The sequence below is a fragment of the Sander lucioperca genome, chromosome 7 (genome assembly GCF_008315115.2).
Source record: "Sander lucioperca isolate FBNREF2018 chromosome 7, SLUC_FBN_1.2, whole genome shotgun sequence".
In the NCBI taxonomy this organism is placed as follows: domain Eukaryota; kingdom Metazoa; phylum Chordata; class Actinopteri; order Perciformes; family Percidae; genus Sander; species Sander lucioperca.
The window spans coordinates 3,747,292-3,764,377 of NC_050179.1; positions in this window are offsets into that span (position 1 = coordinate 3,747,292).

Consider the following 17,086-nt stretch of genomic DNA (forward strand, 5'->3'; position numbering starts at 1 on the left):
GATAATGGATGTGTGTGTTGGGAGTTATTGTTGGAGATGAGGGTTGTGTGTTACTCATTAATGCATCACCACTCCACTCATTTGGATCTAAATCCCACAGGCACCTCCAGACACACACACACACACACACACACACACACACACACACACACACACACACACACACTTGGGTGCTTACTCTCATTCTTAAAAGGCTTACATACATGGAGATGAGCGCACACACACACACACACACACACACACACACACACACGTACACACACACACACACACACACACGTACACACACACACACAGACACACACACACACACACACACACACACACACACACACACACACACACACAGACACACACACACACACACACACACACACACACACACACATGTTGGGCTTGGATTCCGACTGGGAAAAACAAAGTGTAAATTTATGAATGGGAGCTGTTTTTCTTTGGAAATGTTCTTGTTTCCACCAGCAATCAAAATAACATAAATGTCAGAGCCAACAGTCACAATACAATGCAGCATTATCTTCCACATAGGCTTTTCTTGATCACAAGTTCACTGGCAGTATATCTTCTCAGTCACGTCACACTTACACACCATTACTATCAAAGGTATAATTCAGATGCTGCTGATGTGCAGCTAGATAAATAAAGATAAGGAGCTTCACAGGCAGGTCTTTACCTTCACAGCTATCACAAGGCAGGAGTGATGGGTAAGAGACGTGCCGTTTAGAGCTCTCTGTCTGCCCCTGTCTGTCTCATAGAAGTCAATATTAACTGTCTGGAGATAAACTTCAACATGGCCCCAGCTTCTAATTTCCTGTAGCATTTTATATACGTCTGTCGGTTTGACCTTGAATTGATTGATTTTAAATTTGTTATTGTTTTACTTCTATCTCTAAGTGTGGCAGTATTTTTATATATAATACAATATTTTTTACTTTGATAAACAGACTTTATGGTAAGCAGTATTTCTTTGATCAGTAAAGGGCTGGTGATTAAATGTCGCCATTATTACCTGGGGTGAAGGGATGGGTGTACAAAGAGGGGAGACTGTGGTTCGTGGCGATCTGTCCCTAACTTTCAAGTAATTTTAGTACATTAACCACAAGAGTAGTACATCACAAAATGCCCATATGAGTAGATTTAAAGTGCACTGAACAAACATATAACATTTAACATTATCATTTAGTTATGAGTTATTTATAACAGGAATGCTCATTTAGGGGTATCAAGATCATGTAAAGGGTTAGTTCAACCAAATCACAAAAAAACATTTAATCTCCACTTACATCATGCAGTTTTGGTTTAATCGGAAATCTTAGAGGCAGACATAAATACCTAAAGGATAAAAAACAAACAAATATACTATTTGCATGGCTTGATACTGCCAAAGGTAAGTGATGGTGTGATTTTTGTAACTGAAATTATATATTAAAGTATCCCATTATAATCAAGTGCTACTTGGTTTTTCAGTCTTTGAAAAATAAACTTGTTAACCATATCAAAGCAGTAAAGTTAAGCTATGTTAAAGTTTATGTTTGACCTTGGAGACAGTGATTTGACAAAGAAAAAACTTAAATCAAGGTCCACTTGCTATCTTTAAATAAAAAAAAATGATGTACAGGATTTAAACCTTCAATAACACGTAAATGGAGAAAGGGAGATTTGCATACCTGATGCCAAGCTTAGATTTAACGCTGCTTTCCAAAATAAGTGGATGAGGAAACAGAACCATGAGTCCAGGAAATGAAATGTCAAGAACATTCAGTGTATAGTGTCCAGAGACATCCAGCACTTACTGTACAATGTCCTTTTAGGAATAGTTTATGTTGTGTCTCATGATATATGGACACTTTTGGATTGGACTAGCTGGATTTTAGCATTAGCATCGATCTATAAATGTTCTTGCAGTGTTATGGCTGGGATTAGTTAAAGAAGAACATGTCTTGCCTAAAATACAAAGATAAATTCATAGATTTTTAAAATAATTTTTATTTTATCTATTTTCATCCCATTTTATCTTATATACTGTATGTTATGTAGATTATAACATAAACCTCTGAGTTGCTAGCTTAAATCTCTATATTTTGCTTCCTGTCTCAGACATATATGGTTCACTGCCATTTAGATTCCATGCATTATTAGAGGGGGAGGATTAACCTGTGAATGGAGCTTCATTTGGTTTACTTTCTCTAAGTGCAAAAACAGCAAAGCAGCCACTTAATCAAATTATCCCTGCCTGTTTACATTGTACTCTGCACTGGAATGTTGATCTCACTCAAACATACTTTCACATACTTACTGCCATCGCATTCCATTAATTTGAATTTGTCAGTTAACAAGGATGGTATTTGTGTTACACTTACATTTATGTGTGTACTTACGCTCCTTGTGTAAGTTTACTAAAGCCTTACAGAAATCCCAGTAGTAGTAAAATGGACCAGAGGTACATGTGTGTTTTTATTTACGTTGCGCTTCCTCTACAAACCGCTTCCACCACAGTGTTTTAAGAAGCCTAATGAAGTGGTGTTTGGGGCCTGCCAGCTGGAACAGCAGGTCAACAGGACGTCTGAGGGTATAGGCTGCAGGTTGAGCAAACTGCCCCCTGTGAATTCAATGTGTGAGCTGTTGACACTGAGCACAGTTAGATTGGCTGTGGATATAATACAGACATGGCCTGGGTATAAGGGGCTTGGCTAGGGTTCGAACCCTGCTCTGCCCAGTTATTCAGACGCCTCGGAGAGAGGCTGTCTGCATGCCTAAGCTGAAGGGTGCTAATCCTTGTAGCACTGGCACCGGCAGGGCCCACTCAAAAATGTCCATATTGTGAAGTGACGGCGAAATTTCCTTTCTTCCTTCTCTGTTTCTCTGCTCACTTCTTGGATCCTGTCTGTTTCTTCTATCATGTAATGCAATTTCTGTCTCCTTTCATATAAGAGCCTGTCCTCTGTGAGGATTTGCACTTATTGTTTGGGAAGGTTTGCTTTTAATCAAATACACAGATGATATTGAAGGATAATTTCTATTACAACATAGATCATATATCTTTTGTAGTTTTGACCATCATTTCTATTGGTTATGATTACATTTTACACACCAAAGTAATTGCTGAGAATTTGCAACATAATGGCATCACTACAACAAAATCTAATGGAACTGTTTTGGATGTAATACTGAAAGTGAGCACACCCGAAATATCAGTATTAACTAGCGGTAGGGGAAAAATCGATACAGCGATATAGTATCGCAATATTTTCCATGGCAATACTGTATCGATACACAGACGCCAAATATCGATCTATCATTACATATGTATTGGTCAGTTTGTCTCCTTGACAATCCCATTTTGCAGCAATAAAATTGAAGTGAGATGAACAAACAGAGAAATTTATCTTTTTAGATAAAACAGATGTTGACAAAGTTTCCTTTTGGGACATAATTTGAAATTGGGAAATATTTGAAGTTGGAAAAAAGGTAATAAATTGCAATATCGCATAATATTACAATATGTTTAAAATCGCAATAATATCGTATCGTGACATAACTATCGTGATGATATTGTATCGTGGGGCCTCTGGTGAGTCCCACCCCTGGTAATAACCCCCTCTGCCCACCCAGTCTTCAAGAAATTACATTTATACACAGCCAGTTTGCAAATGCAAATACATTTAGTATGTATGGATGGCTCGCCATCGTACAATACAGCGTATTGTACGTTGTTGGTGTTGGTGTTGTTGGTGTTGCTCCAACAACACCATGACAAATTCCTCGTATGTGCAACGTACTTGGCAATAAAGCCCTTTCTGATTCTGATTCTGATTCTGATTCTGTACAATATATAAATGTAGCAATTCCCACACTAGAAAAATCATTGCCAGGGAACATAATCTAGGATCCATTATCCATTTCCTCAAAATGTTATTGGAAAAAAAGAAAGTAATATATCATTTTGAGGAGTCAGAGTCATCGTTGCACAGAAAAACTAAACGCGCACACTACTTTACATATGGTAGTTTTATTCATAAAGCTAGTCTGTAGTCTTGTGAGTGCAATATGAGTGGTATATATTTATTTTGTGGAATATTACAAAATGTACTGTAAGACTTTTCTGCTTATTTCCACTCCTTGCTCAAGTCACTGACCGTCGGTACCCGCCCTCTTCTGGCAGTCTGTACATATACACCTCTTCAGTCAAATTCACACCATTTCTCTGTATCACATTTCAACTGTCCCTGTACTCTCTGTCTCTCTCGCCTTCTGTCCCTCTCCCTCTCTCCCCCTCCTCTCTTCCCTTCTCCTTTCTCTGACTTATCTTTCCATTCTGCAGTAATGAGCGTGCTGTAGCTGCAGGCCTGTCTGTGCTCTGTGTTAATCCTTCCTTTCAGCTGGAGGGCCATTTAGAGCACTAGCACCCAGAGCCTGTTCCAGAATTTAATTAAACATTCTTGGTGTCGCTGTGTTACCTTGCGCTCGTTGTCTTTCTCTCTTTCAGACATGCACACGCACGCACACGCATACACACACCTACACTTTTTGTTTTTTAAACTCAAGACAATCCCCACTCCCCAACTTTTTGTGAAGGCATTAGGTCTCTCCCATGTCAGTGTGCACTCTTTACCCCCAGCGTCCAACTGGTGGAATAATGGACAATATGTTTACTCTCTAACCTGGCAGTGGCTGTGCTTCATACCTGTCTGCATGGTTGATAAATTCCGTCATCCATCAAACTCAACTGTTTAAGAGTAAAGTAAAATTGTCACAGGTCGGATTCAAACCCGGGACCTCTGCGTCAAGGCATAAACCTCTCAGTATATGTGCGCCCGCTCTACCACTGAGCCAACCCTGCCACCCAACTGTTAAAATTTTGATTACATAGAAAATATGAATTCAAAATCAAATAAACTGGCAAAGCAGCAACAGTCAGTGATGCAGATCAGGTCATGAGAATATGTGCGAGTCATTCACTCACTTGTTGTTTTACTGTTCTCTGAGTGACACCTTACAGGTGCAATTGAAAGAGATTCACCTTATGACTCAGTTCAGACAAGATAAAGCATTGCAAAATGGCCGTGTTATTCTTCTACTTAGAGATTAGAGCAGGGCATGTTACAATTTATTTGACTGCAAGGAATTTGCTTCAGGCGCCTCTCCAACCTCATACTGTATGGCTGATAAAATCTGAACTCCATAAATCAAATCGGCCAATCGAAACACCTCAACCTTTGTTCCCCTCTTGTGTTGTGCACTACAAAACAACCCATGTGCACACACCTTTGTGTACATATGTCTGAGACGACCACAAAATAATTTTCTCCAGTAATGGAAATTGCTCTGAGTGGCATTTTGGTTGTTGCCATTCAGCTTTGGTGATTTGGCTTCTGTGTATGTGTTGTTTGTGGCTTGGCTCTGGCTCCTCTGTCTTTCTGCAAGTCTGGTTCAAGTCTGGCAGGTTGTCATGGCTTAATGACCAAACTCTCTGAGCTCTAACCCTAATCAGGAGGTAGCAGAGGGCTTTTCATTTCTGTCACACATACACATATAAGGAGGCATATATGCAGGCTTGGTGCACATAAACACACACCATTAAAGCGTCCACGATGGCACCATGAAACAGTTGGACAGGTGTAAAACAGTCTCCGGTCAGTTATGCTTATCTGTCAATCAGGACAGCGACTCGGTCAAGATAAATCGTTTCTCGCCAATCAGATGTTGAGGAGGGCCAGAATAAACAGCGCTAGTTCCCCCTCACTATGAGGAGTGAGTGTGTGTTATCTTCCCTGGACTAACAGAGGCTCTCATTCATACTCAGGTCTTTATAACCGGCCAAAGAAAGACTAATTTGGGTGGAGGTTTTTTTGGCGGAGGGGGCAGTATGGGGGAGCTGTATTGTTTGCCTAATCCGCAGTGACTGGGAAGTTGTACGCTGTGCAAATAGCGCATATTTGAGCAGCTCTGCTCCGAAGTAAAGCCCCTTCTGCCCCAAACGTTGAGATAAGCATTGGGCTTGGTTTTATTCAGGGAGCGATGTCTTAACGGTCAATTTTTTTTGGCTCTCGCTCAAGCTGTTTTGTTTTCCATCAGAGCTGCATAACACCTCAAATAACATTAGATATACTGGCATCAGGAATTATTAGAATGCTGTTGCAGAGACAATTGTGGAATTCTTATCTTACAGCAATTTAGCTTATCGGCACCTGTATCTGCAGAGAGATAGGGTGGGAAGAGTTATGACATTTCTTCTTTTATTGGAAAGAAATTTGCAGACAGTTAGTTACAGAAGAGATACTGTAGAATGATGGAAAACACTGGCTGCAGGACCTTTGCAGATATACAGTAAATCCCTTTTGAAATGTCTTCCCCTCTCTCTTTGTACCTTTTTCTCCTTCCCCTCTACCCGAGCTACATGTTTGATAGAATCGTTTGGATGAAAGTTCAGAAAAGCACTCCTCTGATTCATTTAGTGTCCCCAAAATGTCCTGTGTGGTTACATGCTGGATGCTTTGATTTATAACTTAAATCTGAAGACCATCTGTGAACAGAGTAGTCAGTCAGCAAGTCAGCAAATCAGCATGTCATCCATCCATCGTTGCATTAAAACCAACCAACAGGCCAGTTTCTCACCAGGTCATCCAGACCAGTCAGCTAAACAACCTGCTAACATGTCAGGTAAACAACCAACTAGTCAGTCGTGCTTGAGCAATACATCCATGAGTTTGATTGCTTATCAAATGACAAAACACTTGCAGTTTATAATACTCTGACACTAGATATTACAACTCTGGATATGTATCTTGGCGGCAATTACTTTGTCTTCCATTGTGACGATCAAAAAGTAAACTGTAAAAATACGGCATTTGATAGTACAACAGAGATTAACAGAGACATTTTATTGTGGGCTGGGACGGGACGGGACGTGGGGTTGTTAAAAGTTGTAATTTTAATTGCAATAAAAAATCAATAGAGACATTGTTAAAAAAAATAAATAAATAAATAAGGCATTCGTATCATTCCGGATGATGTCTTTCAGTCACAGTCTGCTGGTTGGATGAGGTCCAGATCCATCGTCTCACCCTGTGCAGACAGGCCAGGGTGAGACACCACTGTGGTGTAGCAATGATGCCTTTTTCCTTTTTTTTACTCTGTTGCTTTATGATGATGTGCTAGGAGAGACAGTGGTTTATTCTCTGACAGTACAAGGAACACATGGGCTCTGCACTGTGCGTGTGTGTGTGTATGAGTTGGACAGTCATGTGTTTGTGTGTGTGACAGTTAGTTAGCATGGTCAGGCCTCAGTGAAATGTTTCACCTTGTTTGATGTGGAGCAGCCAGCCTTGTACCAGAGCCCCGGGCTGCATGTGGAGTGTTTTGACGATGCGTCAGTGTAAATCTAAACTACCTGACACACTGCTTTCCCCACAACTTCAAGTTTCTTTTCACATGGCCCAAGGCTGACTTTACTATCCTGCCCACTATTTGACTTTCAAATCAGTCAATCTATTACATTACCATAGCGCTGGTTTTCAAACACTGCAGTGTTCTGGCTTGGAGCACATAAGTCAAACAGAGTGCACCAAAAGGTTTGATAAGGAGTATGGGCCCAACAGCTAAATCCGCTGTTTATTCTATTGCGTTTTAAGGCTCAATAAATTCAGACAGCTGCAGCAGTTAGTGCCATTGTGTTACCTTTTGAATTATTGTGATAGATCTCTGTATCAGAACTTTGAAGGCCTTGTGTAGTCCAGGCCTTTCCTAATCTCCCGTCATCTGCATAGAACTGCATAAAACTACCGCTCACAATGGCAGCACAGATCAACACCAACAAGGCGAACTTGTCCAACAAAGTGCTGCTTTATTTCAGCTATCCTTTAAAACACACAAGCTATAATCTATGGGGGGAGTGTTTGGATTTGAGGCCTGAATCTCTCAAAAGCAGTGCTGCCCTTTCTTCCCTTTTTGCTGTATTGAGGAATCCCTTATCTTGCCCCACCAGTGGCGTAGCACAGAAAAGAGCAGGCCACTCTATTGTCAGCCCCTTAGAGTTCCAGGCTTGTTTGATAGTGTTTTCTGTGGGTCACTTGACACCCCCCTCCTTCTTTTTCCAACACCTCCCTCATGCCCCTTCATTGTTGGCCTCTTCTATTATTCCCGTAACCAGATTCAGAGTGGGATGGGGGGATATTGAGAGGTGGATGAAGGGAGGATAGGGAAGTTTGTCATCGGTTTGAAACAGTGAAAGGCCTCAGTCTGCTAGCAGCCAGTCAGGGTGAACCAAAGAGCCATGGAACCATATGGAGCCTCCAGACAATCAAATTACTTTTTTTCTCATCTTCACACCCAATGTCTTTCTTTCTTTCAGTTTCTTTAAGAAATTATTGCAGACCTTTGCATTTGTCACCCCAAGGAAGGCATGGCATAAGTGGAAGATGTGACCAAATTCCACCGCTCCAAATAAGTTAATGAAATAATGAGATCACCCCTTGTCCATCACGCCTGAAAGAATTCTGGGGGAAATGCCATGCTCTAAAGGTGAAGACCATTGGGGGTCACATAATCAAGACCTCCATATAAAAACTTGAATATAATATATTATATATCCATATAAAAACTATTCCGTTTTTCAAATTAAATGAAGCACATGGTTGCGCTGACACATTCCAGTAAAACTGCATGCACTGCATGGGTATGTTCAGTTAAAGCTGCTGACAGAATTATAGCTGATGTGAAGGATGACTATTTTTACACCTGTAGCAAAATTATTTCCCCATCTCCTCTTCCATTTGCTTCCATTTGCCATGGTAACAAGCTTCCCCCCAATCATTTAAATGGCAAGGTGAGTGGAGAATAGCCAGGGGGTATTTCATGGGACCGAGGGACATGCACGTGTTTTGGGGTAGAACTCAAGCCAGAGTCAATGCCTGGGTGGCCAATTAGCAAAAAGGATAAGAAAAGACCCTGTGCCATCAACCAATGATGGCTGGGGGAGCAGAGAAGGGGGACGTTTTTTGTGTGTGTTTTCCTCTCACTTTCCTCCCTCCCTCTGTTCCTCTTTTACTCTCTCACTCTGTCTGTCAACTTGGTGTCCACAGCAAAACTTCGTCAGAATACGCAATGAGGATTACTAGACTGGAAGCAGTGGGATTTCTTGAGTTGTATGCATTTGTGTGCGGTTATCTATGTATGCGTCGCTGTGTGTGTGTGTGTGTGTGTGTGTGTGTGTGTGTGTGTGTGTGTGTGTGTGTGTGTGTGTGTGTGTGTGTTACTTGTTTGTGGAACAAAAATGTCCTAGTGTGTCCCTAGACAGACATTTGGCTGTGTCCCATTGGCCATAGAGGATTACAAACCCTCTCTTTGCCTCTTCACACTGGCCCACAGTGCTCTACTCCCCCTGGCTAATGACCCAGTGAGACACATTCATTCCTTCAAATAGACCTCAGATCTGGGCTCATCCCTGATATTTCCTCTACATAAAACATTTCAACACCACAGGCTGATTACCACAAAATCAGGGAAATTCAAAAATTACACCCTTGAATTTTTTTTTCTCTTCCTTCTGTGTTGCTTATTAATACTTTCCGGACATTAGACTCAAGTTTAAGTTGCAGAAAGCAGTTGCCTAAAAAGGCTTTTGTTGGCTTTGTTGAGCAACGTTCATGTATTCTGAGCAATCCTGTGTAGGATTTATAAAGCAAGACTTTTTTTTTGTTATCTCAAAAGTTAGTGGCTCGCAGGCTAATGTTGATGCTAAAGGCCTGGACACAGACCACCAAGCTCCAGTTGCTGTTTGGCGCTGTGGGCAACTGGCTGCTCTAATGCTTCAAGAGATCAACAAGGTGGTGGTTTAAGTACTGTTAGCTGCGTTCCTCCCAGGCCTGCTCATTAATGATTCGGGAGTAGATGGAGCGTAAGAGAGACCTGTGGGAGCCTGTCTTTCACTTACCTTTGCTTTAGCCTTCATCTTCTTGCTCTGCCCCTGCAGATATTCCACTGAGTTGATCCTTCCTGACGCCACGCCAAGCCCTGAGCATGTTACTCCCCTTCCAGCGATACCGCCTATTTATACACATCAGGGTTAGAGAGAGTGGAACGCTGCCAATGGTGGGAAAAGCTAAGTGCTGCAAAAATGACTTTTGATCAAAGAAGGTTCATTTTAATGTAGATTGTGAATGTTTGAATTTTTTGTATGTATACTTTGAACATATTATCATTTGTTGTTACTGAAAGAACCCGGAGAGGCTTACTGCTGCATGTTATTGGTCATGTAATAATATACAGCTGCGAATGATCTCCTATGATGCCTTTTTGTCTTGCATTGCTTGTTTTCATACTGCTGCAAGGGAATGTTGCTTTGTGGCACAAGTGAAGCTTACGTTAGCAGGTTCGCAATATCCCAATTAACTATTCCTACATGCATTCAAATGTACTGCTGCTTGGTTTGGCGTATACATAGAGCATGTGCATGTGTGTATGAGAACGAGTGTGTCCGTGCTTTTGAACAAGCAGCATGTTTTAATGACTCCAGGCCTCGCTGTAGAAATTGAGAATAACTAATGAGTGTGTTTCGGTGGGTGTGCGCGCATTTCTGTGCAAGCATGCATTTTTGTGCGTGTCTGTGCGTACGGGTGTGTGTTGAGGAGCGCGGGCCTGGAGTGGGGTGCTGCTACTGCATTTGGGTCTTTGTGGCTCTCTGTGAAGCGGGGTCGACCTTGTGGGGCTCTCCTCTGGGGCCCAGACAATGCCAGTGCAGGATTATCCACCCCGGGACAAAGTGTGTGATTACCATGAGAAAACAGCCAGCTCCAGCCCCATAGCCAAGGACTGCCAGGCCTGCTGGAGAGGTGGGCTGCCACTTATTAGCTGCAGGGAGATGCTGAATGCAGGCGCACACTCACCGCCTTACACGAACACACATGAAACACAATGACACACACGCACATGGTGACATGCATGCTCATACTGATACACGTACACGTACGCACAAATGCAATTTGTAGCTCATGCGCGGACATACATACAAAATTATTAACTTTTTATAATTTATGCAAATGTGAGCCTGTTCTAACAGGGAATTGTAATTTATATGATAAGTACTAAGAACTGGAGCCAGTTTAGGCTGAATCTGGCCTTTTTATACAAAGCCAAACACGCAAAAACTGAAAATGCTTTACCCTAACCTTAACCAAAGGTAATCATTTTATCAAATATTAACACAAAAAGTGTGAGCCAAAATTTGACCAAATAGATGTCAGGGCATTTTCACTATTAACTCCATTAATTTACAGTTTTGTAGTAATGTTATGAAGAAATGTGTCACTTTATGAACAATATAATGATAATTTGTGCTTTGTGTACATAACTATACCGACCAAAATGAATATAAATGTCAATTAGGTCTGTGTGGTAATTCAATATTATTGTATATCTACTTGAGTATTCTAAAAGTATATAATTGTATACTGACAATATGATTAAATTGTGTTATTGTTCTACAAAATTCAGTTGTCCAAATCAATGATTCAGATTTAATTGTAATCATAAAATGAACAAGATGAATGAATGAATGTGTTATGTTGCAACATATAGGCAGTGTTGCTATGTTAAAGTGTGTATTTGCATAATGTGCATCATCCCTTTGATTCAAGTATGCTGCGCGGTTGTAGCAAGAGTGTGTGCTTCACAATGTGCAGACAGAGATTGGTATCCCATCCTGCTGCGATGACCTCAAAGAGAGCCACAGGTCTATTGTAGAGTTTGCATCTTAAGCCCCTGATCAGTGGATTTCCCACCTCTTCACTGAAGAGTCTCTCTGTCTACCCTGGATTAAAGGGATGAGCTGATACTCCTCTATCTCCTCATCCATCCCTCTGTCTCCTCGGAGGAGGATGAGAAGAAGATGCCTTTTGTTGGAGGGAGGCAACCCCACTCGAGTTGAGCTGGAGAGGGTCTGCGATGGAGGAGGTTTGGGGGAGGAGAGGAGCAGACGGGAGGGAGGATGGGAGACATGATTATTGATGAAGGTGACATTTTTAAAAGACGCCTACCAGGAGGTGTCTCAATCCATAGGCACTTGAAGACAAGCAGACACACACACACACACACACACACACACAGTGAGAGAGAGGGAGAGATTATGAACAAATTGTTTCAACTGGGTGGCAGCTCTCGGTCATAGGGGAGGTCAAGAGTTCGGTCCATTGCTACTTTGACCCCCTCACAGTTACAGCATCTTTTTTGTGTGTGAAGGCACTCTTTTATATTTCTTTGTCTTTTACAACTCTGTGCTATTTTACGATCTCTTTGTTTCCTCTTTGTTGGGAGGGGTAGAAGTAGCAGTGGGCAGGATGGATTAAACTGGTGGGGAAATGTTTTTTGCCGCAGACACGTGTTACTTCTCTTGCTTTGTTTGATGTTATCTCTGTTTTTTTCACTATTATCTGATCATGTCCAATCTTTTTTTTTTTTTTTTCCTCTTTTTCACTGTCATTTATTCTTATGAGGCACTTCTCCTCTATACTTATTTCCCTCTTTCAATTAATCTCTTCTCCCTTCCTGTTCTTCTTTCCCTCTCCAGGGTGGGAGACAGGTCACAGCTGTAGGGGGACGGCGAGCCTATCACGTGTTGCTTTGTCTCAGCCTTCACCAAAACATACCGCCACAAGGTACCCTGGCAACTGCCTTTCCTTTTAACCACCCTACTGTAGTTTGGAGGAAATGGCAGCTTTCCTCCTCCGGACAGTATTCTCCAGTGACTCCCAGAAAGGTCACTTTGACTTTTAATTTCCCTCCTCTGGGTATGATTCATGATTTCCTCTCTTATATAGGCCAGTTGGTGTTAATATTTGACTTCTAGAAGAGCTAAAATAAATTCAGATCTGATTGGACACTCAGCTATTTATCTACCTGGAGATGGCTGCCAAAACGCTATTCGCTGAAGCAGGAGTTAGTGAATGTCACGGGAGAGAAATGAATCCTGGTGTATAGCTCTATAAATATTTGACTCTCCTTCCTCGAGCCCTCACCGTGAGAAGAGGCTTTGCCTATTCCTGACTCTCCTTACCAGAGGGAACAGGGTGGCAAGTCGTCTGATTAATTGACTTAAAGAGAACATAGATCATGTTTTTTGGGAGACCTAGAAAAAGTTTGGGCCTATCCTCTGTATCCTACAGAATATCTTATTCAGCATTAAATTGGAGCCTGTTATCAGTGAAACATTACGCTGCTAAAGCCTGCCCTGCTTCTTCCCACATTCCTTTGCATTCTCTGTATGGCTGTAGAAACACATTCTGTCTCCCTGTATTCCCACCTCTCTGTCTCTTTTAGCTAGTACTAGTTAAAAGGAAATTTGGGTATTTTTCAACTTCGGTCTCAACTTTGTTCTGACTGTGTGGGTCATGCTAAGCATCCCTATGCTGTTAGCTACAATAGCTAATGCACAAGGCTGTGTTCTGTGTTTACTGTAAAGATTGAGGAAACACAACCCAGACAGAACAGTGTGATTCAGAGAATGTAGGGTGAGCCTCCCAAAGCTTTCCAAATAAACTTAGATTTTACATATATCACTTCAAACTCGGAGTCGGACTAAAAATAAACAGAAAGCAACCCCCCTAGATTAGCAATTGTAGCTTACTGCCAGGACAACTTGTCGGCTAACCAATCTAGTCACGTTTTCTCGGATCCCTATAACAGAGGTGGTGAGTGCAAAGTTAGCATGACCCATAATCAGAATTGCCACAATAACATGAATAAGACTTAAGACAGGTTGAAAAATATCCAAAATGTCCTAAAAACAAAGACACCAATTTAGAAAGTAGGTTGTCAGATTTCCTGAAGTTTTGGCACTACTGTCACATATAGTTGGGAAATATGTAAATATATTGCTTGTCCTTGCACTGTGGTGTCCCAGGGGGATATATTTCACTTGAGTGCAAGTGTGTGTGTGTGTGTGTGTGTGTGTGTGTGTGTGTGTGTGTGTGTGTGTGTGTGTGTGTGTGTGTGTGTGTGTGTGTGTGTTTTAGGCATGCACACCATGAGATCATATGTGAGTATCACAGATGGCCTGGGGTCCCTTTGCCGACATGACTCTCATTTATAACCATCAGGGGTGGATGCTGCAGCCTTGCCTCTTCTCTACTAAGCTCATTCTCCTTCTTTCTCTGTCTGTTAGACATACACACACACGCACACGCACACGCATACGCACACACACACGCACACGCACACACGCACACACACACGCACACACACACACACACACACACACACACATGCAGACACAAACTATGGACTAGTGCACTCTACCTAGCAACGCTGGGCACTGAATGGCATCACACTGCTCCATGGTCCATCTCTATAGTCAGCGGAATCAAAAGACGGCTGATGTTTGAGGATCTGGCTGCTGTCCACAAGAGGGACTGTTTGTCTTTGCTAATCTATCATCACAATCCCCACAGCATTATGTTATCTTCCATTCATTCAGATCTAGATTTAACCAAAAAATGAGAAGTTGCATAATTCATTATCTTTAAACTGTTTTACATTTTTCTTTTGGCATTAAATGCATAAAAAAAATAGACCAAATACAATATTCTTTTCTCTAATCAACAGTTACTATGAATTTTTGAATTCCCCAAGTAAGGGAACTCAACAAGCTGTTACACATACCCTCCCCCCCTCCTCGCCTTCCTATCAATCCACACAGCAACCAGTGCTCATTGAAGAAAAAGCTCCTTCTGGTGTGTTCCCTCGGCCCGTTTAGCATAGGTCCCCACCCTGGGGCCTTTGGGCATGGCTCTGTGCCCTGACACCGGAGTCTGGGGGAATGCACACCCTGCTGGATGCTTTCTAATGGCATAGAATGGTCTTTAATGAGCTTGAAGATGCAGTGTGCCGTATGGCGTTGTTCACCTGGGAAAATCACAATCTGTGCACCCGAGGACCGGACACCGGCCGACGTATATATACACACACACACACACACACACACACATATATACATGGCCATCACATACACACACAGAAACACACATTCAACTGGCTTTTTGCAGCCTCAGCACACTATTGTCCTTTTAGTGAATAGAGTTGGAACGTGGTCAGTCACGGCTCCATTAGGGTCCGTTAGGGACTGATGTGTGCTTATGTGTGTGTGTGTGTGTGTGTGTGTGTTTTTGTGTTACTATGGCTAATGTTGTGCTTGTCTTCTCCAGTCTTGCAGTTATTCCCTATTATTCTGTCTAACATCTTCAAAGAATAAATAGTGTATTTATTTAATTACTAATATTGTCAATAATAGAAAAACATAGAATATATAAGATACAATGGCCCCCGCCTCTCTTCATGCTGGTGCTCGGTGCTAATTAACAATAGTGGTGCCACATATAAACCCATTCGTTCCCTCTCTCCACCCCTCCAGCCCCCTCTCATTCCACCAGTCTACTATCTGCCTCACAAGTCTCTGGGATCCCATAAACTAGCACACTGAATCTGGACAATCCAAACATGGGCTTTGTTTCCCCCCAACCAAGGCTTTCTCCTCATTAACAATTTCCCTGTTTTCTAACCTTTGCATTATCCTTTTCCTCAACAGTCTTCAAGGTTTTGCTTCAGTTGTTCTTAATATATTTACACTTTTCTGTGTTTTATTCCACTCCTGTCCTTTATTCCTCTATAATAATAATGGTTAGAAATCAAGGATGTTTAGTGTTTTTTTTACTTGCCTTCTTTTGACTTTCTTGCCTTCTTCATCCTCTTCTTAAATCCATCTTTTATACTCTGTTTTTGTGTCTGCTCCTGTCCCATCTCTCTCTGTCTCACTCTCTGTCTCTCTACTGTCACCTCCATTTGTTTCCATGCATCTGCAATACTTTCTAACATCCATGGCCAGCAGTGACAGGTGCTCTATCAGCAGAGGGTGTGAACGTGACCAAGCGGGAACTTCCCTCTCTTCCTTGGGCCACAAAGGCAGGATGGTCTGCAACAGAATATCAGCACCAACAGAAAGGCACCTGCTTTTGTTTGCACTTAATGGATGCTGCCCATTCACTTATACACTCCCCTCCTCAATCTTAGCTCTTTTTATTTTTGGTTTCTGTCTTATAAAAGCTTTCTTTCTTTCTTTCCTTCTTTCTTTCTTTCTTTCTTTCTTTTTGTGCTATCAGAAAGCAAATCTGTGCGCCATTAGCATTACAGTTGAGTATGCACACCACACAAAAGTCAAAGGTGTCTTGTATGTAAATCTCCTACTTTATTCATTTTTCTTTAAAGGTTCCTTGCAGATGTGCACTCAGCCCCCCTCCACACCTGAGTTTTACTGTTCCACTTCACAGAGCATCAGTGGTCAGTTCAGCAGAGCACGGTGAGTCTCGGCCTGTGGGCCCCTTAGTCAGGAGTTCTGGGCCCCTAGTGCCCCCCAGAGGGAGTGCCCGTGAACGCAAGGGGAGGGCCAGGGCGGCCCTGTTTGACAGATCAACAAACAGGGTCTGCTGGTGACCAAGGGGCCATCGAGGGGGCCAAACTATACTGCTTTGGTTAGCACCACACCCCGGTTCCATCCCCCAAGCCTCCGGGCTGTTGTTCCCTCGGAGAAGAGGGTGTGTTTGCAGGAGAGACCAGGCGAGGAGAGGCAGGGCCCGGGACAAAAGACGGTCCTCCGGCCAGCACTGTTCTGCATGGTAGCGGTTGTATTCTTCTCCCCTTTTTTTGCCTTTTCTTTTCTTTGGGTTTGCTGCCTTTGTGGGGACGTGATGGAGACCGGGGGGCAGATATGATGGATGGAACTGGGGGGCATAGAGAAGTTGGGGGGGCCCGCAGGGACGGTGATGGAGCGGCCCTGTGTCGTGCTCCCTGTCTGAGAGGAACGTGCGAGGCATGGGGTGGCCCTGGGTGGTAGGTGGCCTTTGGGCCTGGGGGGGAGGGGGGTGGGGGGTATTTCATTTTCAAGGAGTGTGGATGGAAATGGAGGGTGCAAGCCTTGGTGAAAAGGAGTGCAGGGGTCTATGCAGACTTTATAGATGAGGACATATGAGTGAAGAAGGATGTTGCTGCGGATGGTGAATTGTTGGGGTTAGGGTGCATGTTGAAAAAT